Here is a 27,902-nt window from a genome sequence, read left to right as displayed (position 1 = left end):
GCTCTGGGGTGTGCTGAGACAAGGGCTCTACCTATCCATCACAGAGAAAGAACTGGATTCAGTAGTCTAGCAGGGCTTCAGCTATTAAGTATCTGAATTATATACTTAACTCTCTTTTATTCTCTTTCCATCCTCACTAAGTAACTTTATGATTTTAATGTAGGTCCCTATGTAGACTCCCTTCAGAGGGAAAATATGCTGACCAGGAGATGAGAATATCTATCTTTCATGACAGCTTGTGGCAAAGTAGTAAATCAGCAACCTGTTTTTTAATTTTAGTCTCCCAGAGAATTAGTCTAAAGAAGCTTCTCTGGAACTGCCAAGGTTGAAGAGTCAGACCCTGGATTGTGACATCTCACCCTCTGCCTTGCCACTTCACCCCAACTTCTATCCTTGGACAGATAGCAATGATATTTTCCCCCAAAGTTTTATATGGGGAACCACATTCATTTTCCTTTTGGCCTGATAATAATCAGGCTTGTGGAGGACAATAAATGAAGAATCTAAAGATTGAGAAATAATTTTTAAAATAGTGATTTGCTGGACATGATAGAAGTTTTGTATGGAACAAGGAAAACTTCACATATATATATACACACACATATACATATATATATATACACACACACACACATATATTTTTAAAATTTGAAATACATGTGTGTGTTTTTGTGTGTGTGTCTGAGGATTATACCCAGGGCCCTGAATTTGCCACTGAGCTACACCCCTGGGATTATAGCCCTGGGCCACCAGATGTGTACTATCACACTACCAAGTAATGTTATTTTTATTAAACAATCCTATACCACCAACCTAAAAGGGCTGAAATTTTTTCAATGTGAACCATTTCAATACTTTTCTGAGTCAATCTGATAAAGGAACACCAGTACTGAATAGGAAGATTGTTTTTCCATCCAAAGTTTTGTTTTCTAATGGCTCCTTATATGCTCAAAACACCTGAATAGACTATCATTCATTACATTACTAAAAAGAATAAGTTCATCTAAACAGCAAAAAAGGTCTCAAAAATAGTCCACAAATATTTCACCTTCACACACTACTGGATGACAAGATTACACATGATTCTTGCCATATTTATCTTTCAAAACAGAAAAAGAAAAGAGACAATTGGAGGACTTTTGGGAAGATGGTAGAGTGGTAAGCAGCCGAGAAAGAGCCTCTCTAAGATTTGGTGTCCTGACTCTGGAATATAGCCATGTAAGGAGGAGAAGGAGGAGGAAAGTGGGTCCCTGGGACCCAGGAAGGATCTGAGGCAAGAATTAAAGTCCACAGGGACAGTGAACAGAGAGACTCTAACAAAGAGGAGGGAGGTGGCAAGCAGCGCATTAGCCCAGAGCCCAGACTCACTGCATGGGAATGGCGGGTCAAACCTGCAGACACATGGTGACTACTGGGACCCCAGAGACCTCCATGGGGAACTGCACCAGTGGAATGGAGCAGTGGATGCATGGGACAGCAGCAGCTGGTAAGTTTTCCAGGTTCAGACTTCACCCAGGAGAGGGGGATTGGCTGATAGCTATTTTGGAGAGGGCCCAACTGAGCTCAGAACTCAGAACAGCTACAGGCAGACCCCTTCTAGTGGTCCTGGTGTCTTGGTGCAGGTGCTGAGTTCAAGTCAGCAGGAGGTCAGGGAACAGAGTTCAAACTGACAGGAGGCACAAAGACTGTTATAGGCTCAAGGAATCTGGTTAGAGCCTCATAGCCAGAAACCAGCCTGAATTTCAGAGGAACTAAATGGGCAGACTGACTAGGATTATCCACTATTTCTCTGTGAAGCTGCAACTGGTTTGCTGGTATTAATCAATTTGGCTCTGGACTCTGCTCACGTTGACTACCAGGGACAGCAGAGACACATCTTGAATTGGACTTTTTATTCTCTTTCTTTTTTTTCCCTTTTTTCTTCGTTTTTCCTCCTTTCTGGTTCTTGTTTTGTTTTGTTTTTTCTTGATTGTTTGAACACAGTTTCTAGTTTTTGTTGTTGTTCTGTTCTTATTTTTTCCTCTTCTCTTTCCCAGCTGCCTTCTTCAGTTTACTAAATTTTGTCCTCCAGCCTTGCTTCTGATCTCTTCCTCTTCTTCTCTTCCTGTTTTTTTCCCCAACCCCTTTTCAATCTTCTCTTCTAAGGGTAAAATTGCCATTTTAAGGGCTTATTTGTTGGACACAACTTTTAGATTCATTCTAGATTTTGTTATATAGCCACAAATCTAGTTCATACAGTTAAAGGTAGCAAATTAATAGTTATCACAGATTCCAGAAATTCAATGCAAGGACAGAATATTAAAAGCTGTTAAGAGAGAAAAACAATCACCTATAAAGGAAAGCCCATCAGAATCACAGCAGACTTCTCAAAACAAACTTTCAAGTCAAAGAGAGCCTGAAGTGAAGTATTTCAAGCCCCAAAGGAAAACAACTTCCAACCCAGACTGATGTACCCTGAAAAATTATCTTTAAAAATTGATGGAGAAGTACGTTACTTCCATGACAAAGAACACCTGAAGAAATTCATGACCACCAAACCAGCAATCCAAAGTGTTCTGAAGGATATTCCAGAAAGAGACAACAAGGATTACAACTTCATGAACCCCAACAGAATGAATCCACCAGGCAAGGCAAGAAATTAAATAGAAAAGGAAAGAAGGAAGCCAACAACAGGAAAATAACATGACAGAGATAAGACAATACATATCACTTATAACCATCAGTGTTAAAAGATCTCAGTTCACCAATTAAAAGAAACAGACTGGCAGAATGGATCTAAAAGCAAGATCCAACAGCATGCTGCATACAAGAAACACATTTAAGGGCAGGGGATTTAGCTCAGTGGTACCGTGCCTGCCTCACAAGTGCAAGGTCCTGAGTTCGATCCTTAGTACAAAAAAAAAAAAAGAAGAAACACATTTAATTTAAAAACAAATTCATAGTGCTTGCTTCAGCAGCACATATACTAAAAAACAATTTCATAGACTGAAAGTCAAGGGATGGAAAACAATATTCCATGCAACAGGAACCTGGAAAAAAGCAGGGGTAGCTATTCTATTTGAAGACAAAGTGGATTTCAAGCCAAGACTGATTAAAAGAGACAAATAAGGTCACTACAACCTTGTAAACGCAATAATCCAAGAGGAAGAGATAACAATCAAATATATATGCATCAAATAACAGTGCACCCAATTATATAAAACAAATATTAATGGACTTGAAAAATCATATAAACCTTAATGCAGTTGTAACAGGGGAACCTCAATACCTCACTGTCACAAATAGACAGATCAACTAGACAAAAAATAACAATGAAATATTAGAACTGAACCAAACTTTTTGAACAAATGGATTTAGTAGATGTCTACAGACTGTTCCCACAACATCAGAATACACATTCTTTTCAGCTGCACATGAGAGATTCTCCAGAATAGACCACTTACTAGCTCATAGAACATGCTTAAGGAAATGCAAAGGAATTGAAATTATTCCATGTATATTATCAGACCATAGTGCAATGAAACTGGAAATCAATGGCAAAATAAACCACAAGAACTTCATAAACACATGGAAATTAAATAACACACTCCTGAACAACCAGTGGGTCACAGATGAAATTAAAGAAGAACTCAGACAGTTCCTACAATTAAAAAATAATGACAATACACCATACTGGAACTTATGGGATGCAATGAAAGCAGTCCTGTGAGGGAATACCTACATCAGGAAAATAGAGCAGCCTCAAATAACCTAATGTTGAATCTCAAATTTCTAGAACAGAAAAGCAAGTCAAGCCTAAAATTTGTACAAGGGAGGAAATTTAAAAATCAGAGCAAATAGGGAGGGAGGGGGCTGGAGGGGGGAATGGGACAAAATAAAATTTATTTTCAAAAAAGAAAAATAAATAAAATGGTGAATTAAATCAGAGCAGAAATTAATTCAATGGAGACTAAAACTCAACACAAATAATCAACGAATCAAAGATTAAATAAAACTTACAAAACCTTAGCCAACCTTATAAACAAAAAGGAAGAGACTCAAATCCATCCAATTAGCAATGAAAAGGGTGAAATCACAATAGACCCTGAAGAAACCCAGAAGATCATCAACACCTACTTCAATAACCTGTATTCTAATAAGATGGAAAATAGAGAAGAAATGGACAGATTCCTAGATACATATGAATTACCAAAACAGAATAAAAGATATAAATATTCTAAATAAACCAATATCAGCCAATAAAATTGAAGATGTAATTAAAAACCTACCAACAAAAAACGAGCCCAGGCTCTGATGGAGTTACTGCTGTATTCTGTAAGAAATTTAGAGAAGACCTAATGCCACTACTCTTCAAACTCTTTAATGAAATTGAAAGGGAAGCAATACTCCCAAATTCATTCCCAGAAGCAAGTATTACCCTGACTCCAAAATCAGAGAAGGATCCAACCAAAAAAGAGAATTACAGGCCAAACTCCCTAATGAATATGGATGCAAAAATCCTCAGTAAGATACTGGCAAACAGAATGCAGCAAAATCATCAGGAAGGTGATGATGACCATGACCAAGTTGGATTCATCCCAGGGATGCAGGGATGGTTCAACATACACAAATCAGTAAATGTAATATACTGTATTAACTGAGCCAAGGACAAAAACTATATGATCCTCTCAATAGATGCAGAAAAAGCATTTGACAAGGTACAACACCCATTCATGGTAAAAATCCTACAGAAAATTGATAGAAATGGTCTTTATCTCAATCTGATAAAAGCCATCTATGATAAAACAACAGACAACATCATACTCAATGGACAAAAACTAAAAGCTTTCACTCTAAAATCAGGAACAAGACAAGGATGTCCACTGTTACCACTCTTGTTCAATATAGTTCTGGAGGGACAGGGATTTAGCTCAGTGGTACAGTGCCTCCCCGGCAAATGCAAGGTCTTGAGTTCAATCCCCAGTACAAAAACAAATAAACAAACAAAACCATATATATATTTTTTTCTGGAACCACTAGCCAGAGCAATTAGACAAGAGAAAGAAAAGGAATAAGGACAGGAAAGGAAGAAGTTAAATTATCATTATTTGCAGATGACATGATACTCTACATAGAAGACTACAAAAACTCCACCAAAAAGACTTCTACATTTGATAACCAAATTCAATGGCATAGCTAGATACAAAGTCAACACTCAAAAATCAATAGCCTTCCTTCCTGTACATGAATAACAAACTCACTAAGAGAGAAATAGAGGAAGAACCCCTTTCATAATAGCATCCAAAAAATGAAATACCAAGGAACCAATTAAATGAAGGAAATAAAAGACTCTACATTGAAAACTACACTACTGTGAAAAAGGAAATCAAAGAGGATATCAGAAAATGTAAAGGTATCCCTTGTTCTTGGATAGGATGAACCAATATAGTGAAAATGGCCATACTTCTAAAATTGTTATACAGATTTAATGCAATCTCAATCAAAATTCCAACAGCTTATCTCACAAAATTAGAAAAAGCAATCCTAAAATTCATTTGGAACCAAAAGAGACCTAGAATAGCAAAGGCAATTCTGGGCAACAAAGGCAAGGCACGGGGTATCACAATCCCTGACTTGAAATTATACTGCAAAGCTACTGTGATAAAAACAGCATGGCAGGGCTGGGGATTTAGCTCAGTGGTTCTGCTGCATGCCTCACAAGCACAAGGACCTGAGTTCAATCCCCAGTACCCTCCCCCCCAAAAAAACCCCAAAAAACCAGCATGGTACTGACCTGAGGAACTCCAGACATGCTCAGCCACCTAATCTTTGACAAAGGGGCCAAACACCTTCACTGGAAGAAAGATAGCCCTTTAATAAATGGTGCTGGGAAAACTGCCTTTCCACATGGTGAAGATTGAAACTAGATCCATATCATTCATCATGCACTAATCTAAAACCAAAATGGATCAAAGATCTAAATTTTTTTTTTTTTTTTGGTACCAGGGATTGAACTCAGGACCTTGCGCCTGCGAGGCAAGCACTGGAACCACTAAGCTAAATCCCTGGCAAAGATCTAAATATTAAAACAAAAACATTAAAATCTGCTGGAAGAGAGAATGGGTAAAACACTTGAGGACACAGGAGTAGGCAAAGACGTCATGAACAAAACCCAGACCGAACAGGAAATACTACAAAAGATCAACAACGGGGACCTCATCTTATTAAAAAGCTTTTGCACAGCAAGAGAAACCACCAACAGAGTGAAGACACAAGCCACAGCAAGGGAAAAAAATTTTACCACCTATTCATCAGACAAAGGACTACTATTCTAGAACATATAAAGAACTCAAAAAAATCAGACCCCTCAAATTTAAAGACTGAATCAAAAAATGGGCACCTGAAATGAAAAGACATTTCTCAGATGAAGAAGTAGAAGCAAATATATGAAAAAAATGTTCAACATCATTGGTCATTCATGAAATGCAAATTAAAACAATGCTGAGATTCCATCTCACTCCAGAAAGAATGGCTGCTATCAGAAATCAACCAATAACAAATGCTAGAGAGGCTATGGGGAAAAAGGAACCCTTCTCCACTGTTGGTGGGAGTGTAGACTGGTACACCACTGTGCAAATCAGTATGGAGATTTCTCAAAAAAGTTAAACTAGAGGTTCCATTTGACACCACTATTCTCCTTCTTGGTATCTTATCCCCAAAATTAAAACCATCACGCCACAGTGATATATGTACACCCGTGTTTATGGCAGCACAGTTTGTAATAGCTACATCTTGGAGATAGCTCAAATGCCCATCAACTGACAAATGGATAAAGATGTGGGGTTTTTTATACAATGGAGTACTACTCTGCCGTAAAGAAGGACGAGCGTCAGACATTTATAGCTAAATGGATGGACCTTGAAGTCATACTCTTAAGTGAAATAAGTCAGACCCCCATGTTTAAATACTGCATTGTGTGAGAAACCGAAAGTGGAAACAAGGACTAAAATGTATAATAGATGGGCCGGGATTTAGCTCAGTGGTTCCGTCACCTGCCTCTCAAGCACAAGGTCCTGAGTTCGATCGCTGGTACCAAAAAAAAAATGTATAATAGATATTGGGAAATGGAAAGAAAAAGTTCAAATGGGAAAAGAAACAAGGGAGAAGGGAGAGAGAAAAGAAGGGATAAGAAAAAAAGTGAAAATAGAAGAAAAAATGGAAACAAAGCTTTTGTACACAGGGAGCAGAGGGATTTGGGGGGGCATGGGAAAAAAGGGGTGGAATGTACCATATACAGGTGTACATTTCCTATGAGTGTTATCATTATATATGCGTAAAATGTACGAATAAATTTTTTGCTATATTTAAAAAAAAAGAGACAACTGAAAATCTGAAGGAATTACAATGGTAAACAAGATGCCAAATGCCATACTAAAAATTATAGTAATTCAATTCAGCTGAGGCATAGTGACATAATTACTTAAGTGTTTCATATCACATGGATGAATGTACTTTTTGTTAATTTATTATACAAAAGTGGAACCTAGAAAAAGTCATTAAATTCACATAAGGCTGTAGTGCAAATATAAACAAGTGCATTTATTTCACTGATACTTGCTATTCTTCTTTGCAAACAGTATATGTTATCCTTCAAACATGTGCAATCAATGTAAACAATAGTTGCTATAAACCTAGAACAAATGACAATTTAAAATGTGCATCTGGTATGGCTGTATTTAAGGTTTATGAGATTATGAGAGCAGACTTAAGGAGCTTTCAGTTAGTCAGCCAAGTTATTCCTTGTGAAGGCTACAAGAATTACTATAATTAACATATTTTAATAACTGACTTCAGATTCAGTTTATATACCTGTCCAGCTCACTAAACAAGGCTTGTGTAACTGCAAGAAAGCTGAGATATGAATACTGTGGCAAGGCACAAAATCTAGTACAATACTTTAGGTATTAAACATACTCAAATGATTATTGATAGAAATAAAAACACAGTAAGCTGAATAATGCCAAACAATTTCAAATGACAATACAGTAGAATGTTAGTCTGTAAATGAGTATAGTCAAGTTTTTGGCTTGGTTTTATCGCCATTTCTAGATGCACGTCTTAGCCATGCAACATAACAAACACTATTACTTTTTTATACTATTCCTTGGATCAGCCCTTTTTAAGGTTCAACTGAAAACCCACCTCATCCATAAAAAACATAAAATTGCCACTCTTGATTTTTTTCCTCTCAATTTCCATAAAATTAATATTGTGTACCATTATTATGGTGCCTTTTTTTATGAAGTCATTTTTTAAATAAACCTGATTTGCCAAGATGATTGAAAACCTAAAGACATGAAGTATGTTTTAAGCTTAAAGTATCCGCAGTGTCAATTAATGCATTTCAAGTTTTTAACAATAGTAATAGCAAGTATTACTGTTCAATTACACTAGAGTAGACACAGAAAACTTAGGCTCACCTTCTAGCCCTACTGACTATGTGACCAGCAAAAGCCGTCTTATTCCTGAGACTAAATTTTGGAAGATGCAGGCTACTAGCAATACCTATTTGTAAGCTTTTTCTGGTTTTAAAAGATTGTTTCAGAAAAATAAAATGTGAATGTATTTTTTATGTTTTGGAGGAACAAGACCATCCTGAATGGCTATATATAATAACACTTGACATTAGTTTTACCAATTTGAGCAAATTTCACACACTCTAAACTGTTATTATTTCATTCAGATCATTAGCTATAAACTGAGTAAGACATTATGAGGGCATTGCAAGAGGCATAAAAATGAACAAAACACAGATCCTGCCCACAGACATCTTGTAATTTCATAGTGAAAAAAAACCTATTAAGATAACCACAATATAAAGCAGGAAAAAATGTAAAGACTACAAGAACATATTAGCATGGCTTGAATTACATTAGGTTAGAAAGTAAAAAGTGCTCAAGAAAGGCGTCTAGAAAGAAGATTCAGTTTAGCTCAGTGGCACTGCGCCTGCCTCGCAAGCACAAGGTTCTGAGTTCAATCCTTGGTAACAAAAAGAAAAAAAGATTCAATTGCTTAAAGTAGGAAAAAGCTAAATAAGCATACTTTACAAAAGAGTATGGCTGAACGCATTTAGCTGTCACTTTAGCACAGATGATAACAAATGAAATTATCTGAAGAATGGGAAGCTATCATAAATATAATGTTTATTGCACAACTATGATACTGCTCAAAATACAGCCCTATATTAGACTTTGACTATGTCAAATAATATTTAAATATCTTCATATATTTCTTTTAGATAAAATGAATCAGTCAAAGGTCTGCATTGAAGGTACCACCATGACTGCCAAATACAATACAGATTAATGTTCACATCTAGCAAACATGAATTTTCAAAGCTCATTAAAGAGTAAACGAGGAAAGCTCGCACTTCAGCTGTGCCTGTTCTGAAAAATATTTTTCAACAGCAGAGAAAGAGCTATTTTAAATGATCTGGATGAGATTGTAAAGTTAATTTAAGTCATCCATCTCTCTAACGGTATAAAACAATAATTGCAGAAACACGAATCATTTCACAAAAATGTTAGGTTTAACACAGAAGTTCTGTACATGTTCTTGCTACTGAAATCAAGTCAACATTCTATGGTATTTCACCTTGGTATACTCTCTGAAACAGACCTTCAAGTACCTCCGTAGTTTACTTGTTTTTTCACATGCACACACACACATACACACATGTGCACACACACACACACACATACAAAATGGAATTTTGTTGCTGCAATAAAATATAGAACTTGTGGATGATAAAGGAAGAAGTGTGACAATTTCCCCAAGTAACTGCACAAAGAATCAAGTGTGAAAAAAGAAAAAATACAAATCAACCAACAAAAACAGTCTATTTCAAACAAAAACAAACCACCATCCAGGAAGTTACAGAAAAAAAAATGATGATCAATATAAATTTTCTAAAACCTGCAGAACGCGCTAATATACTGAAATCATGAATATGCATTCAGTGTTTAAAATTCCCACAAAACATTATCTCCAAGGTAATTTTCAATGCAGAGGAAACTAGGTAGCTAGAGTTTTCGTGATTAATAAGTACTTTTAAAGTACTTAAAAACCAATAGAAAACTTCAGGATGAAAAAAATTAGCTATCAAACAAGGAAAGTTTAAACATTGCTCCAAAGAAAATTAGTGCCCAGAAAGTACTGATTTGTATAAGAAAAAGGTCAGGATGAGTAGAAATGAAAAGGAAGAATAATGTAGAAGGGTGATGGCGAACCTTTTAGAACTTTCAATGATACAAACAGTCTGCTGCAGCATGCCTGCCTATAGATTCGCCACCACTGATCCAGAAGAAGCATTGATGGAAACCTATTTTTGCTCTCCTTCTCTCCCAATCTTTGGCTTATAATAATTTTTCTATCTAAAATTATGATACATTTTAATATCAAGCCCTTAGATTATCTAAGATTCAAATATTTATTTATCATATTGCTATATTTTGTAGCAAAACTGGCAATAACAGAATCTTAAAGCAATAAAAAATTTCATTTAAAATGTTTCTGTTAGGGTCCCAAGTTCGATCCCTGGTACCAAAAAAAAACCACAAATAAAGGGCCGGGGATTTAGTTCAGTGGTTCCAGTGCCTGCCTTGCAAGTGCAATGTCCCGAGTTCGATCCCCAGTACCAAAAAAAAAAAAGCTTCTGTTAAACAATTCTTAATTAGGTTTAGTCTAATAGGATACTGCCAGTATTTGATTATTCACATGGGATTCCTAAACTTCACTCTCCTAGAATACTAGAATATTAACCTTAATCTTTATCATCAAACCAAATATGAAGTTAATTTGTTAGGCTGAGATTTGCTATGAGATGTGTGTGTGTGGCTTTACACTGTATAAATGTGATTTTAAAACAATGGGCTTAACTGAAAATAATGTCATACGCTCATGTTCCTAGCTCCCAATATTTTTTCCAAAAAACAATCCAAAGAAAAAAAAAAGGAAAAATAACATTGCATGAAAAACATACCCTCAGCATAATTTGAAGACAGAACACCTAAACTGCAAATAGTATTAAGAAGAGAAAAGCACCAAATCCCACTACATGAATTCTCATCCTCCTCTCCAATCCCTCTCCTACCTTAAGGCTCTAGGGTGAGAAAAAAACAGAGAAATAGTCATAAAGAATGAAGAAGATAATTAGCAATAGGATTTAAGGTTACTCCAGAATTACCACAAGGAAAATACTTTTTTTTTAAAAAGTGGATAGACTAGCCGTGGTGGTGAACCTACATCACAAAAGCCACAGAAGGCTGTATCTTTGAAAGCTCTAAAAGGTTTGCCATCACTGGACTACACCAAGGAGGGGACTTAAAAAGTGCACGTAATTTGGAAAAGCTGCCTTCAAAATTTGCAATTTTTAAGGGAAGAAAACAATATAACAACCTAATTGGTAAAGTATACCTTATAAATATATGCCAAATAATACAAGTTGGTAATACAGAATGTACCTTTCTTCCAATGTCCATTAAACATCAACAAAAACAGATTATATATTAAGACACAGGAAATATTACAAACAACATTATCCAGAAATACAGTAAAACCAGAAATTAATAACAAAAAGGTCCAATCACCTAGAAATGAAAACAATTATTAACAACACTAGAGAAATAGGAAAAATATAAACTAAAATTAAAGAATTCCCTTTTAAAATAATGATGGGGGCCAGGGATTTAGCTCAGTAGTGCTGCCGCCTGCCTCGCAAGCACAAGGTCCTGAGTTTGATACCCAGTACCAAAAATGAAAATAAATAAATAAATAATGAAGATATCAATTATCAGAATCCATTGGATACATGTGAAGCAGTAATTAGGGGAAAATACATAGAACTGAATATTATCGTTGTAACTGAAAGAATAAAAATTAATGAACTAAACTCCAGACCAAAAAAGAATCCAAAAGAAGTCTCAAGAAAGGAAAAATAAAGATAAAAGCCCAAATAAATGAAGACAAAAATGGTAAGCTTAATTAATAAATTAAAATCCCATTTTCTTTTTTCTTTTTCTTTTTGAGACAGGGTCTCACTATGTAGTTCAGGCTAACCTTAAACTCACTAAGTAGTCCAGGCTGGCCTCAAACTCCAAGTGATCCTCCTGCCTCAGTCTCCCAAGTACTGGGATTACAGGTGTGCGACACGATGCCCAGCTAAAATCTCATTTTAAAAAAGTTAACACACTATTAGCTAACAAGAAAAAGGAGGGGGGGAAGCTCAGATATATAAAGGTGAAATAATCTTTGAAACGGAAGGGCCAGGGATTTAGCTCAGTGGTTTTGCCGCCTGCTGCGCAAGCACAAGGACCAGAGTTTGATCCCCAGGACCAAAAAAGAAAAAGAAAGAAAAAGAAAAGGAAGAAAATTTAAATATTTTGAGAGCCAGTGGGGTGGCATGTGCCTATAGTACCAGCTACTTGGGAGGCTTATGCAGTAACATTACTTGAGCCTGGGAGTCTGACACCCCATCATTCATAAATAAATAAACAAGCACACAAGACTACTTTACAGATCTTTGCAAATAAACTTTAACATCTAAATACATAAATAAATAAAACCTAGGTAAATAGAAATTACCTAGAGAAACAAAGATGAACAACACCGACCTCATTAGTGTTAGAAAACTTAAATAGATGAATTTCCATAGAGAAGATTAACACACAATTACAGAACTATCCAGTTAAAAAAATCAAAAGGCCATTAAGGTTTCACAGGACAATTCTAACAAATTCTTGAAGTCAAAATAGTGCCAAATTAATCAAAATGAAAGAAAACTTCCTGATTCCTTCCATAAAGGAAATATAATATTTATACCTTACCCTCATAAATATAGAGAAAAAAAATGTAGACGTCATTCATGAACATTAATGCAAAGATATGAAAAAAAGTCAGTAAACAGAATCTAACATCAAAATTTAAAAATAATAAACTATAACAAAGTGGGATATATTTCAGGAAGCCATACCTTCTCCAAAATTAGGAATATTTTTAATAATATACACATTAGTAGATCTCAGAAAATAATCTTATGATCATTTCCATAAATGCTGAAAAAGACTTCACCACTTCTATTCAACATACTGTAGTACTAGAAGTTCAAATGAGCAATTAGTCAAGAAAAAAACCCACAGTTATCTAAATCAGAAAGGATAACATAAAATCACTTTTGTTCATAGATGACATGGTCTTATATTTGGAAAACCTTGAGAATTAGACACACACACACACACACACACACTCACACTCACACAGTTATGGTTTAGGTCTAAAAGGTCCCAAAAGTCTCCTGTTTGAGGGTGGGGCCTGGTCAGAAGAGATGGGTCACTGGGATGTGTGCTCTGAGCCCATGCTCCTTTCTCTCTCTGCTTTCTAGTCACCGTATGGTGAACGGTTTTTCTCCACTAAGTGTTCTGCCATGCTGTTTCTGCCTTGGAACCTACTGATCATGAACTGAACCTGCTGAAACTTTTAAACAAAATAAACCTTTCCTCCTTTAAGCTGCAAGTATTTTGTCCCAGCAACCAGAAAGTGACTACTGCTACACACACAAATATATACTGTTAAAACTAATGAATGAATTCAGCAAAGTAGCCAGATACAAAGTCAAAAGACAAAAATTAATTGTATTTCTATGCACTAGGAATGAACAATCTGAAACAGAAATTACAAAAATAGTTTCATTTATGATAGCACCAAAAGGATTAACTAAGGCGGTGAATGACTTGTAGACCATGAAGACTTTAAAGCACTGCTGAAAAAAATAAGATATAAATAAATGGAAACACATTCCATCCTCGCAGATTGGAGGCTTAATATTGGTAAGATATATTAGCCAAAGTGATCTACAATCCCATCAAAACACCAATGACATTTTTTTGAAGAAACAGAAAAAGCCATCCTAAAATTCATACAGAATCTCAAAAGACTGAATAGCTAAAATAATCTTGAAAAAGAACAATGCAAGAAGATTCACACTTCCTGGTTTCAAAACTTACTATAAAGCTGGAGTAATCGGTGTAGTACTGGCATAAAGCCAGACATACAGACCAATGGAACAGAATACAGAGCTCTGAAACAAGCCCTTACATATACACTCAGGTGATTTTTGGATGCTAAAACATTCAATGGAGAAAGGACGATCTTTTCCACAAAAGGTGCTGAACAAACTCATATGTATATGCAAAAGAATGAAGTTGGATCCTTATCTAACAGATTTTTTTAAAAACTCAAAATGAAGCAAAAACTTAAATATAAGAAGCAAAGTCATAAAACTCTTATAAGTAAAATAGGGCAAAAGCTTTATGACAACTGGACTTGGCAATGATTTCTTGGATATGACAACAAAGGCATAGGCAATAAAAATAGATAAACTGGATTTCATAAAAATTTTTAAAATTTTGTGTATTAAAAGACACTGTCAGAGCCAGACAAAGTGGTGCACATTTGTGATTCCAGCTATTAGGGATGCTGAGGAAGAGAATCTCAAGTTTGAGGCAAGCCTGCCAACTTAGCAAAGAACCTGTCCCAAAAAACAAAACAAAACAAAAAAACTAAAAAGCTCAGGGATGTAGCTCAGTGGTTGAATGCTGCTAGGAATTGTCAAAAGACTAAAAGGACAACCCACAGAATGGCAGGAAATATTTCCAGATTATATTTCTGATAAGGAATTAACATCCAATATATAGAAAGAACTTAGTTTTTAAAAGTACCATACTCACAATGGGCAAAAGTTTTGAATAGATATTTTTCCAAAGATACATAAATGGCCAATAAGCATCTGAACAAGTACTCACATTACTAATCACTTGGGAGATACAAATCAAAACTGTAATAACATACCATACCACACCCACTAGGGTGGATAAACATCAAGAAAATAAAACAACAGGTGTTACAGGGGATGCAGAAAAACTGGAACCTTTGTGCACAGTTGGTAAGGATGAATGTAAAATGATGTAGCTATATAGAAAATAACGTGGGGGTGCCTCAAAAAGTCAGAAATAGAATTATCATATGATTCAGCAATTCCACTTCTGGAGATATATATAAATATATAAATATATATATAATATATATTCAAATGAACTGAAAGCAAAGTCTTTATACACCCATGTTTATAATAGCATTATTCACAATAGCTGCAAAATAGAAACACTTTGATGGATGAATGGATAAACAATGGAATATAAAGCAGCCTTAACAAGGAAATTCATTCTGACATATACCATAACACGAGGAGGCTTAAGGGCATTATACTAAAGAAAATAAAGCTGTCACAAAAAAGATTCACTGTAGGATTCCACTCATATGAGGTACTCATAGTAGTCATAATTAGAGAGGGAAAACAGAATGATGGTGTTCTGGGGCTAGGGGGACGCAGGAATGGAAAATTGTTGTGTAATGGGCATAAAGGTTCAGTTTCATAAAATAACTAAGTTATGGAGATGGATGATGGTGATGACTGCATGTTATGAACGTATTTAATAGCACTACACTATTCATTTAAAAGTAGCTGACATGAGGCCAAAGGTGTGGATCCATGGTAGAGCACTCGTATAGCACATGTGAGACCCTGTGTGAGACCCCATGTGAGGCCCTGAGTTCAATTTCCAACACAAAAGCAAGGGGGCACTCACTTGGCAACTTTATGTTGTATGTATCTTACAATTATTTAAAAAAATACCTAATGGAGATTGATTACCTACAAGGAGTTGGGAGGAACATTTTTTACAAAGACTTGAGAGATTATGGTGTGGTAGATGGGGTTCCACAGGAATAACACTTCTCTGACTCTTAGAACCATGTTAATGTTTCACATACCTACTATTCATTAGTGTTCCTTAGAATAACTGCTCCTATCATTAGATTCAAAATAATACTCTGAGAAGTTTAAATTTCCTTCAAGTCTGATGGGATTGAGAATTCTACTCCAATATATCCACAAATACGGTGTCAGAAGTGAAATATTGTCTGTGAGAGTATGTAAGCTTTTCCCATACAGTTTTGGTTTGTTTGTTTTATCTATTTTAATTAAGGAAATAAACATTTTGAACCTTTTCTCCTAACCTTAGTAGCATTTCAACCCCATGGAATCACTTTGCCATTTCTGAGAAATTTTGTATTTTGACTAAAAAAACCCCTATGTATCTTACCCAGAAAAAAAATGACCATCACCAGGAAATCAAATAACAAATGCTGGTGAGGATGCAGGTGTGTGTGGTGGTACAGGTGGGGTGGAGGTTCTTCTGCGTTGTCAGTGAGAATGTAAACTAATACAACCACTATGGAAATCAGTATAGGGATGCCTCAAAAAACTAAAATGGGAAATTCCATTCAGCCCAGCTATTCTAATCTTTCTAGGTATTCTCCCAAAAGAGTTAGACATAATATTACATGCATACCCATGTTTATAGCAGCACAATTCATAGCATAAATCTTGGAAGCAGCCCATATGTCTATTAACAGATGAATGAATAAAGAAAATGTGGTATTTATACAGAATGGAGTACTACTCTGCCAAAAAGGACAAACTTGAGTTTTACTTTAAGAGAAGTAAATTTAAAAAGAATTAATATGTGTAATATATATGTACCAACTCCCCACACGGAAAGCTATCGTGCACTATAAACATGTACTAATAAAAAATAAAAACTGAAAAAAAAAATAATAGTGGGAAGCCACTGGACATAAGAACAGTAGGAAGCCACTAGGTTTTAATGAGCCAAGGATGACAGTAATTCATCCAAACTCAATCAACTGTAGCTACAGCTTTGAGAGAGAGCTACCTAACAAGAGCAGCGTGCCCTTCAGCAGAGGACTACAACAATTACCAACCAACCAACACAGAGTCAGGGAAATAAATACCCAGGCCTTACTCTCTTCTCACCTTCCAGATTGCCCCAAGCCTCCTGGATATGGAGGAAGAGGGAAAAGAGCCTGTGGATGTAGAATATAAACATCAGCTTCCAGGGGCATAAAACAGGGTAGAGAAGGTTAAAAGGTGAATATAGAAGGACAAGTAGACAGTATCTAGTAAAACATATTACTTTAGTTCATATTTCTATTTTACTAGTCAAAAGAATTATATTTCCGTACAAAGAAAAGTTCCTGTTGCCACAAAAAAGCAGAGCAGTAACCAGGTTAAAAAGATAAAGATTTTTGTTGTTCTTTTAAAAAAGCGAAGAAACCCATACACTTTTGACAAGAGGATTCATTACAAGCCCCAAAACTCCCAAACACTGAGTTAAAAAAAAAAAAAAGATTAGAATAGAAAGAGATTTAGATCTTAGAAATTTTCAAAATTTCAACATGAAAGGAACAAGTCAGAGAGAACTTCATCAAGAACACAAAGCTAGTTAGTGGTAAACTGGGAAACAGAAACCAGATCTAAAAACTCCTGGTATGACTGTCTTCTTATCATATTACGCTGCAGAAATAAATCTGGGTATGCTTTTTAAACCAGTGAACAGGCTTAAAAAAAGTCGAGACTCATAAGGCTAGAATGTATAATTTCTTATAGTAAAATCCCAGATTTCCTGTAACACTAAAGATTCTGCCGTGTACCTTCATAACCAGAAAAAAATAAACACTTCATTAATCTTAATATAGAATATACAGTATTTAGGAGTTCACCAGAGACTTTAATCTGAGTATAAAGAAAATATTCAATCAAGAAAAGAATTATTAATGAGTTAGCAGCATTTTTCTATGGAGCATGAAATTAAAAGCTCTAGGCTAAAAGAGGAATAGTAGGCATGAAAAAGTCTTCAGAGTTGAATTGCTTCTTTAAAAGCTCAGATATACATGAAGAATGCATACTCCACTGGTCAAGATGACACAAGACTCACTTCTTAAAATTCAGACTTGTAATTACACACAAAAGAGTGAAAAAATTTAAAGCTACAGTATCTGGAAGGCAAAATCCATAAGATTAATTATAAAGAGGAGCAATTAAGTGAGGCATGGTGGCACAGGCCTATAACCCCAGCACAATGACAGGCTGAAGCAGGGGATGGCAAGTTCAAGCCCAGCCTGGGCAACTTAGCAAGTTAGAGAGACCCTGTCTCAAAAAATAAAAAGGGCTAGAGATGTAGCTCTGAGAGAAGGCCTGAGTTCAAGCCCTAATTGGGGGGTGGGAGTGGTGCTATTAAGGATTAGAATAAATTATTTATAAAAGTAAAAGCAAATTTTTCTAAATAGCTTCTTTTTCATAAGAGATTAATACCAAACCTTTATAACTTATTTTAAAACTTCTAAATATAAATTTCAGAAAATATTATGAACATCATAAGTGCCCTACTTAGATTGAACAATTAACATTTTTCCATATGTACTTCATCTATTTTTCAATCAGGCTATATTTTTCTGCTGAACCCTTTCAAGATAAATCATAGGTATCAGGACACTTTACTTGTAAAGATATATTTTCCTATATAACTATAACACCATTATCAAATTTGCTCAAATCAACAGTAATTTCCTAATATCTTCTAGTATTAGGATATATTCAAATTCCCCAAAACATACAGCTGATTTTTCAGGTCCACATAAATATCATGCATTACCTTTGTTATCTCTGTTAATCTACAATAGTTATTCCACATACAATCTTTTTCTTCCTCACAACCTTGTTTTGTATGTTAAAATACACTTAATATAAAATTTACCTACACTCATTAGAATAGCTATTTAAAAAAAGAAAAATAAATAACAACTACTATATTGACAAGAATGTGGAGAAACTGGAACTCTGTTCACTACTGGTGAGAATGTAAAATGGTCAGCCACTATGGAAAACATGGTAGTTCCTCAAATACAGAATTACCATGTGATTCAGCAATTCCACTTTTAGGTAGGTATTCAAAGGAATTAAATACAGGGACTAGGACAGATATTTATATAGTCATGCTCAAAGCAGCATTATTCACAATGGCCATAAAGCAGAAACAATCTAAGTGTCCATCAATGGGTAAAGCTGGGCATGGTGGCACACCCTCTGTAATTCTGGGAGGCTGAGGCAGGAGGACTGAGTTCTAACCCAGCTTGGGCAATTTAGCAATTTAGTGAGACCCTCTCAAAAGAAAAAAGAAAAAACTGGGCTAAAGAAGTAGTTCACTGCAAAGGCCCTGGGTCCAATCCACTGTATTGAAGAAAAAAGAAAAGGTGCATGAATAAGCAAAATGTAATATATAAAAGGAGTATTATTCACCCTTTAGAAGGAAGGAAATTCTGGCATATTCTATAACATGAATGAACCTTGAGGACGTTATACTAAGTGAAATAAGCCAGTTAACAAAAATACAGATACTGTGTGACTTATATGAGGTACTTGGGGTAGTGATGTCAAAGAGACAGAACAGAGGCTGCCAGGTGTGGGAAGAAGAGAAAGTGGGGAGCTAGTGTATAATTAGTACAGAGTTTCAAGGTGGAAAAAAGAGAAAGTTCTGGAAATTACTGGCAGTGTGGTTAAATGAAAATGTGGATGTACTTAATGCTACTGTACACTTATACATTACTAACATAGTAATTTTTTAAAAATTATGGTAAAACCTACAAAATATAAAATTTGCCATTTTAACCATTTAAGCATACAATTCAGTGGCATTATGTACACTGACCATGATGTGCATCACAATATAATACTAATTTCTGAAAAGAAGAGAGCAATTATGTTGCAGCACGTCTCACATTCTGGATTTGTCTGCTTCATTGTGACATTAAATTGTTTCTCTATCCCATTTACTTTCTATAAACAGGAATTACACCTAAAAGTTTGATCAGAGTATGGATGAGTTTTTTTAAGAATTCTGCATAGGTTATTTTATATACATGAGCCTTGGTTTAGACTTTCTTCTCTTGTGTCTAATCTGCCATTAATCTCATCAAATATATTTTTCAGCCAGGTGTGCTATCACACACCTGTAATTCCAGCACTTGGAAGGCTGAGCCAGGAAGATTACCATGAGTTCAAGGCCAACCTGGGCTACGTAGTGATTTCAAGGCCAGCTTGAACCACACAGCAAGACCCCGTCTCAAAAAACAAACAATAAAAAACAAAAAACAAAAAAATTTTTTTTCATCTCAGGCCCTGTAATTTCCATCTTTAGTAGTTCAATGAGGGTCTTTTTAAAATTTTGTCTATGTCTCTTGTTGTTCTATGTTCTTGTTCTGCTTAACATGTCCTGTCTTTTTGTTTTGTTGCAGTAAAAATTTCAGTAAATGTGGGTAAATTTTATAGTTATAAAATTGGTTAACATTGTGCTCTCTTAATTATATCATGTGGCACTTTTGTTTTGGTTTTGTTTTTCTTCCCCTCATTATGAGCTACATTTCCCTACCTCTTTGTATGCCTAGTAATTTCTTACTGGACATCAGACATTGAGAATTCCGTATTCCTGAAAATACTCCTAAGCTTTCTTCTGGGACATGCTTAAGTTACTTAGAAATAGTCTGACCTTTTCAGGTCTTGCTTTTTAGCTTTATCAAACTGGGCCAGAGCACCATTTAGTTTATGGCTCATTTACCATGCTACTAGGACAAGGCCCTTCAGAAGTCAGACCAGGTGGCACAAGCCTGTAATCTCAGCTACTTGGAAGGCTGAGGCAAGAAGGGCTAAGTTCAAAGCCAGCCTGGACAACTTAGCAACACTTTGTTTCAAAACAAAATTTTTAAAGAGGGCTGGGAATGCAGCTCAGTGGTAGAGGACTTACCTAGAAGGTACACACCTCTGGGTTCAAACCCCAGTCCCAGGGATGGGAGACCACACAATAACCAGCCTCCCTCAATTGAGGGAAACCACAGCTCTGTCTGGATTCTCCCTTCCTTCTCTGCAGCTGGGAAACTCTAGGCAGCAAGCCAAGGCAATCACAGAGTTTACCTTATTTGTTTCCCATCACTTAGGTATCATTCTCCTTTGTTATACAATGTCCAAATCTAGAAAACCACTGTTTTGTATATTTTATTTGCTTTTTTAGATGTTCTCAGCAAGAAGGTAAATCTGGTCCCTGTTACTCTTTCATCAGAAATAGAGGACCAGTTTTTTGGGGGGGTTCTATTCCTCTGTTTTTCTGAATTATTTTAAAGCAACTCTCAGATAACACAGTGTTTAACTGACATATATTTCAGTACGTCTGTCCAAAAATACAGACTGTTTCCCCACGTAATTATGTAACTTTCATACATAATAAACTTAATGATAAATAATTCCTTGATATGATCTACTACCCAGTCCATATTACAATTTCTCCACTTTCTAAAACTTTTTTTCTAAAAAATTCTCTTCAATGCTAGATTTTAATGGACACTATTCTGTGAGGGGTACTATGCTAAGTGTTTGACATTTATTACTGTACAGACTCAGTAATGCTTTAAGTATTATTATTATTAATACTCCCATTGTGCTGAGTTCAAAGCTTTAGTAGACAGCAAATGTGGGTCTCTCTAATCCCAAAGGTACTGCTCTTTTTTTGTGTGTGTGTATTAAATTCTTTTATTGGTACATTGTAGGTATACAACACACCAAAGGTACTGCTCTTATCTATTATGCTTCCAAATCCTTTCAGGAATTATCAACATATGAAGTCATATGATATCAATGCTTAATTTAAATGCTATCACAGGGTAAAGACCTGAGAAAATTTATTTTTTAAAATATGATTTTCTAACCTAAAAGTAAATTTTATTTGAAAAGTAAGAAACATGGGCAAAATATAAATTGATAATCTCAAATTACAGGATGCAATTTTGCAAAATCCACATAATGAATAATACACAATGTTCTACACTACCTATCAAGTAGAAATATCTTATACCTGTGCTATCCAATGCAGTAGACAGTAAATCATATGTTACTACTGAGTACATGAAATGTGTCTGGTGAAACTGAGAAGATTAATTTTTTCTTTAATTTTTATTGTAATAATTTATATTGTAATAATTTAATTATAATAATTAATCTGACTATCTCCATGACTAGACTGAGAGTTCACTGAAGAAGGGAATACATTTTTCATCTCCATCTCCAGATCCCTGGTACTTACACACAGGTCATGGATATGAGGTAGAATGTGTTTGTAGAATTTTTTAGATTCTAAATATCTCAAATTGATAAAGTTACACACTACAGACCAGTGGAATGTATCCTTTTTTCTATTTTGATTTATAAAACAAATGAAATTTCTACTTATTTACTCACCAAATATGTTCTGAGCTTGAAGATACCTCAACTACTCAGATCTCAGGATATAATGAAAAGTAAGACCCACTTTCTGATGTCAAGAATCACTCAATTTCATAGAAAATACATACAATTACTCTACAAAGACTATTTTAAACTGGTAAAATAAATGATGCAAACCAGCATGGAAGATAATCACCTGAGGGTGGAAAGAGGTTTTACATACTGAACAACTCATTAATCTGGTTGAAAGATGAATAGCAGCTCACCACCTGAACGATGACAAGAAGGTGAAAAGGCATTCCAAGTACAACATACAGTATATACAAAGACATAAAGACACAAGCCATGGTGCTGGGCATGGTGGCACATGCCTGTAACCCCAGCACTTGGGAGGCTGAAGCAGGTGGATCGCTGCAAATTTGTCCGGGCTGCATAGTGAGTTCAAGGCCGGCATGAACTACATAATGAGACCCTGTCTCTAAAAACAACAACAAAAAACAAACAAACAAACAAAAAAGCACAAGACATGGCTTATAGGGGGAACAAAAAGTATTTCTTTATGACTTGAATGTGGGAGAGGAGATAGAAAGGGAAAGCACAGACAAAAGAGCTAAACTAGAACATACATTCAAAGGAGATTCTAACGACTCTCTGTGCCATGTTAGGGTACTAACTCAATCCTACTAGGATAGTAGGCAAGTAAGGTATTGACATTTCTTTTTCAAAAGGTAGGAAAAGGCTGGGACTAAACATTTTAAAACTGGGAAAATATACTCACTTAAGGCATTATTTGTTTTAGTTGTTATCACTAACAATTACATTTAGTAAGAACCTTTTACATCCTAGGCACTTGGCATATCCTAATTAACTTAATCTTCACACCACCCCTAGAAGATAAGCATTATTTACATTTGCAACTGGAAAAAACACAGGTTCAAAGAACAAGTATCTTGCTCAATGATAGAGTTGGGTTTTAGAATACAGATCTGTTTGCCTAAACTCTAGCCTGTGCTAGAGTTAACAATTAAAGTTCAAATATCCACTGAATTGAGCTGCTGACATTTCTTTCAATCAAAAATGGCAGTAGGGCTGGGGATTTAGCTCAGTGGTTCTGCCGCCTGCCTTGCAAGTGCAAGGACCCGAGTTCGTTCCCCAGTAGCAAAAAAAAAAAAAAAAAAAAGATAGTGGAATAAACAGTATGCTGCCTTAATTATATTTTCTCTTAAAACATAATGAGCCATCAGAATAATACATAAAGATACAAAACCAGACATTAATGTTAATTATAGTTTTAAAGTTAATACCCAGAAACATTCATTAGTGACAGTTAATAGTGATTTATTTTTCATACAGTGCTCAAGATGATGCGGTTTCTATACTGACTTTTAAACATAAAATAATTGAAAGGCATGGTGGTGCATGCCTGCAATCCCACCACTCGGTAGGCTGAGGCAGGAGGATTGCCCTGAGTTTGAGGCCAGCCTGGGCTACAGAGTGAGTTCAAGGCCACCTGAACTACATAGAGAGACTCTGTCTCAAAAAATAAAAAACAATACATATAATAATAATAATAATATAAAAAGAAAATAAGCCGAGTGTGGTGGCACACTCCCATAATACCAGCACTTGGGAGATTGAGGCAGGAGGATTGCCATGAGTTTGAGGCCACCCTGGGATATATTTCAAGGCCACCCTGAACTACACAGTGAGATCTTGTCTCAAAAAACCCAAACAATTAATTAATTAATTAAGCATAAAATAATTAAAAGAATCAAGCATTTAATCATATCAACTACATATTTTAAATATTTAAAACATTTTATTTATGGTTAAAACTACAGTTTCTTAGTCAAGTTCACTCACAGTAGTAAAAATGCCAATAATCATAGGGCTAGGGTTATAGTTCAGAGGTACAGTGCATGTATGAGTCCCTGGGTTCAATTATCAGCACCAAAAAAGATAATAAGACAAAACAAAATAGAAAACCAATGTTCAATTTTAACAAACTGCCAGATATGCAATATAGTTAGTTATAAAACCTGGACTATTTGGCTGAGGGTTGTAGCTTAGGGTTAGAGTTCTTTCTAGCATATACATGGCCCTGTGTGTAATCATCAGCACAGCAAAAAAAAAACAACAAAAAACAAAACCAGCTGGATACCATGGCACATCCCTGTAATCCTAGCTATTGAAGAGGCTGTGACAGAGGACTACAAGTTCAAAGCCAGCTTGGGCGATTTGGAAATAAAAAATATAAAGGGCCGGGAATGTACTCAGAGCAAGGCCCTGGTTCAATCCCCAGTGCTGCATAAATACATAATAACCTGAATACTCCAGAGCAAAGGTACAGTACTAGACATGTAGAAACAATACAAGTATTTGCAATATAAGAGCTTAAACTACAAAGGCACTATACATGCAATGACAATACAAATACAGACACTAAAGAGTTTAAATTTCAAGTTCTGTAAGACACTTAAAAATGAAAAATCAACTCAGAAACTATAAATTAATTTATATAACAAAAAAAAGTTCTCTGAATTAAAAATACAATGCAGGGCCGGGGATATAGCTCAGTGGCACTGCACCTGCCTGGCAAGTGAGAGGTCCCAAGTTCGATCCCCGGTACCAAAAAAAACACAAAAAAACAAATGCATGTAAACATATGTTGTTTTTGTTTATCCGGCAACCCTGCCAGGAAATAACACCTGACTTTTCCTTGAGGAACTAAGTATCTCCCACCCTTATATCACATGGTTTGAAACCATGTTCCTCTTTGCCCCAGTCCACAGTAGAACAAAATCCAAGCCTGGCTACACAAAGCATTCCATCATCCTGGCCACTGGAACTGCTTCTAGGATAGGCAAAGACCCAGCTCAAGCCAATGAGACTACCTTACTGGAGTTTGCTAGAATTGTAGAAAAAGGGAAGTTGTTTTTCTTCTGGGGCTTCTGAGGTTAAGGATGTAAGCCTGGTGCTTTTGCTACAAACCTTCCCAGCAAATCTGATACCACAGACTACTTTTCCACACCGATTCCCAAATATGAAAAAGGAATGTGATTCCCTGCTGGGAGAGGAAAAGATAAATTAGGATGTGACTTTCAATGTTATATTTCTATAATGTTCCTTCTTTTTTTTTCTTTTTTTGAGACAAGATCTCACTATGTAGCAGACTGGCCTCAAACCCACAACAATCCTCCTGCCTCAGCCTCCCAAGTTCTGGGACTACAGGCATGCGCCACTATGCCTGGCTTCCTTTTTTTTTTTAAATAAGCACATATTAGTCTTATAATAGGAATTATAAAACATTTAAAGATATTATCCCTGTGTTTTCTTCTCAAATATACTGATTATAATATTTAATGTCTAAAAGTATTACCAATTTTCTTATAACTTACCAAATCAAATAGAAGTTCTATCTAAAAAGAAGTACTGGGCTGGTGATTTAGCTCAGTGGTTCTGGCACCTGCCTCGCAAGTGTAAGGTCCAGTTCAATCCCCAGTACCAAAAAAAAAGAAAGAAGTACCCTTTTCCTTTGGGACAAAATATAGTTATTTTTATTTTGAGTGGGGGAAAAAGTTGTGAATGTTAAATCTTTTTTAAAAAACTATTTCACGTATAAAAAAGAATATAGGGACTGGAGATTTAGCTCAGTGGTTCCACAGCCTGACTCACAAACCTAAGGCCCTGAGTTCGATCCCTGGTACCAAAAAAAAAAAAAGAATATAGTTTAAAACTCTATATATGGGGAAAACGGTTAATGTTTACCAAGTGCTGCAGCCATCAGAAAATCACTCAAGAGGTTAAACTAACTTTAAAGTTTAAAAGTGGAAAAATTGTATTTAAAAAAAATTATCAATTACATTAGTCCTATCCCAGGATGGTGGTGCACACCTATAATCCCAGCTACTAAGGAAGCTGAGGTTGCAGGATTACAACTTCAAAGCCAGCCTGATGGCAACTTAGTGAGACCCTGATTCAAAATAAAAAGGGCTGAGGATGTTGCTCAGTATAGAACACTTGCCAAGCAATAATGAGGCCCTGGGTTCAAGCCCCAGTTCTGAAGACGTTGGTCAGTTAAATATTTCATTTATAATTATTTTACATAAAATTGAATTATGGGAGAAATTACCATGTCATTGGTTTTTTAAATATAGAAAAATCAGTCTCAAGATGCACACTTTGGAGGAATAAAAAGATCTACTGAATAAAGTGGGGCATAGTGACAGGCACCTGTATTCTCAGCTAATCTGGAAGCTTAAGCAGGGGAATTGCTTGAGTCTAGGAGTTCGAGGCCAGCCTGGACAGCACAGTGTGACCTAGTCTCAAAAACAAAAAGTTTCGGCAGGGGATTTAGCTCAGTGGTTCCACCGCCTGCCTGGAAAGCACAAAGACCCAAATTCAATCCTGGTGTACCAAAAAAAAAAAATGTTTACTGAATTTAGGGCTGGGGATTTAGCTCAGTGGCACCTTGCCTGCCTTGCAAGTGCAAGGTTCTGAGTTCGACCCCTGGTACCAGAAAAAAAAAAACACATAAAAAGTTTACTGAATTTAGTAAACTCTTTATAGACCATATAGGAAGAGAGTGATAAAGGCTATCTTTGTTGGTGTATTCCTATATATTCTATAGAGTACAACACTGTTCTCTTGCTTTTATTGGTTCCTATCACTCATTCCCTTTTATCCCTAGCACACAAGCTATTTCTGAATCTGTGCTTTTTGTTAATATTATTTTGTATCTTGTGACCCTCAGTAGGATATCCAGGTATCAATGACACTTTCTTCACATAAGCAGATGGCCAGTGTAATGTCCTGTAAGCAGAAGAGATAATCAGAGACTTATCAAGCAAGGAGGAAAAGATTAGCTCCCGGGCAAGTGGCAGTACATTCTAAAATTTTTAGGATAAGGCAATATTCAACAAATGTATTACCTTATCTACACCAGAAATCCACCAAGTTAGTCATCCTGGTCAACATTTTTGTCTCAAGATGCTGAAATCTTACTAATTTGTCATATGGTTCAATGAAACCTAAACTCTCCTAAACTATCAAACCCAAACTTGTTTCACCTTATCTGTCAACTCCTTTCTAATATAACCAGATCAAGTCTACACTTGACCCAAAAGGATGTTTTAATGTAAACAAAGGCGTAGATGTCAAAGAAGCCACCCTAAAGATGTGATAACAACATGGACTTACAAAATAATGGGAGAAAATGTGTCTTTCCAAGGTATGCCAGGGAGGATAAAACATTTTACTTTTATCTCTTCGCGATAAAATGTTTATTCCACTTATATTTACAATATTTTTCGGGTAACTAAAAAAGAAATCTATAAACTCTAAGATCACAGAGATGGCAAGCCCAGTCTGTCTTAAAATCTTTCAATATTCACATAAAGCCAATAATACCTGGCTTATTCTCAAAACATCGTAAGGTCCAGTATGAGACGGTGAGAAGCAAACTTCAGAGAAAGAAGGGTTGAGAAGTGGAGAGACAGACACGCACCCACACAAAGGGATGAGAGAACGAGAACCCAGAGGCGCTGGAAAACAAAAACTGAACAATCCGAGAAACCTACACTTCGTTTTGCTCCTTCAAAGTGCTAGTGATTTTCCACTTTTTTGAGTCAGTGATTTATAGTTCTCTACTGGAGATCCAATTGTAAACTCCCGCGCCCGC

At 35.8% G+C, this 27,902-nt stretch overlaps 1 protein-coding gene across 9 annotated transcripts in view; it reads right to left on the bottom strand.

Moving 5' to 3' along the window:
• The window catches only part of Micu1 (mitochondrial calcium uptake 1), a 202,000-nt gene that overhangs the window by 173,532 nt on the left and 566 nt on the right, over window positions 1-27,902 (bottom strand). The window lies entirely within an intron of this gene.

This window comes from Heterocephalus glaber, unplaced genomic scaffold (genome assembly GCF_053883595.1).
Source record: "Heterocephalus glaber isolate CG9 unplaced genomic scaffold, H.glaber_assembly_v1.0 deba00001497, whole genome shotgun sequence".
Lineage (NCBI taxonomy): Eukaryota > Metazoa > Chordata > Mammalia > Rodentia > Bathyergidae > Heterocephalus > Heterocephalus glaber.
This window is presented reverse-complemented; position numbering and strand designations above follow the sequence as displayed.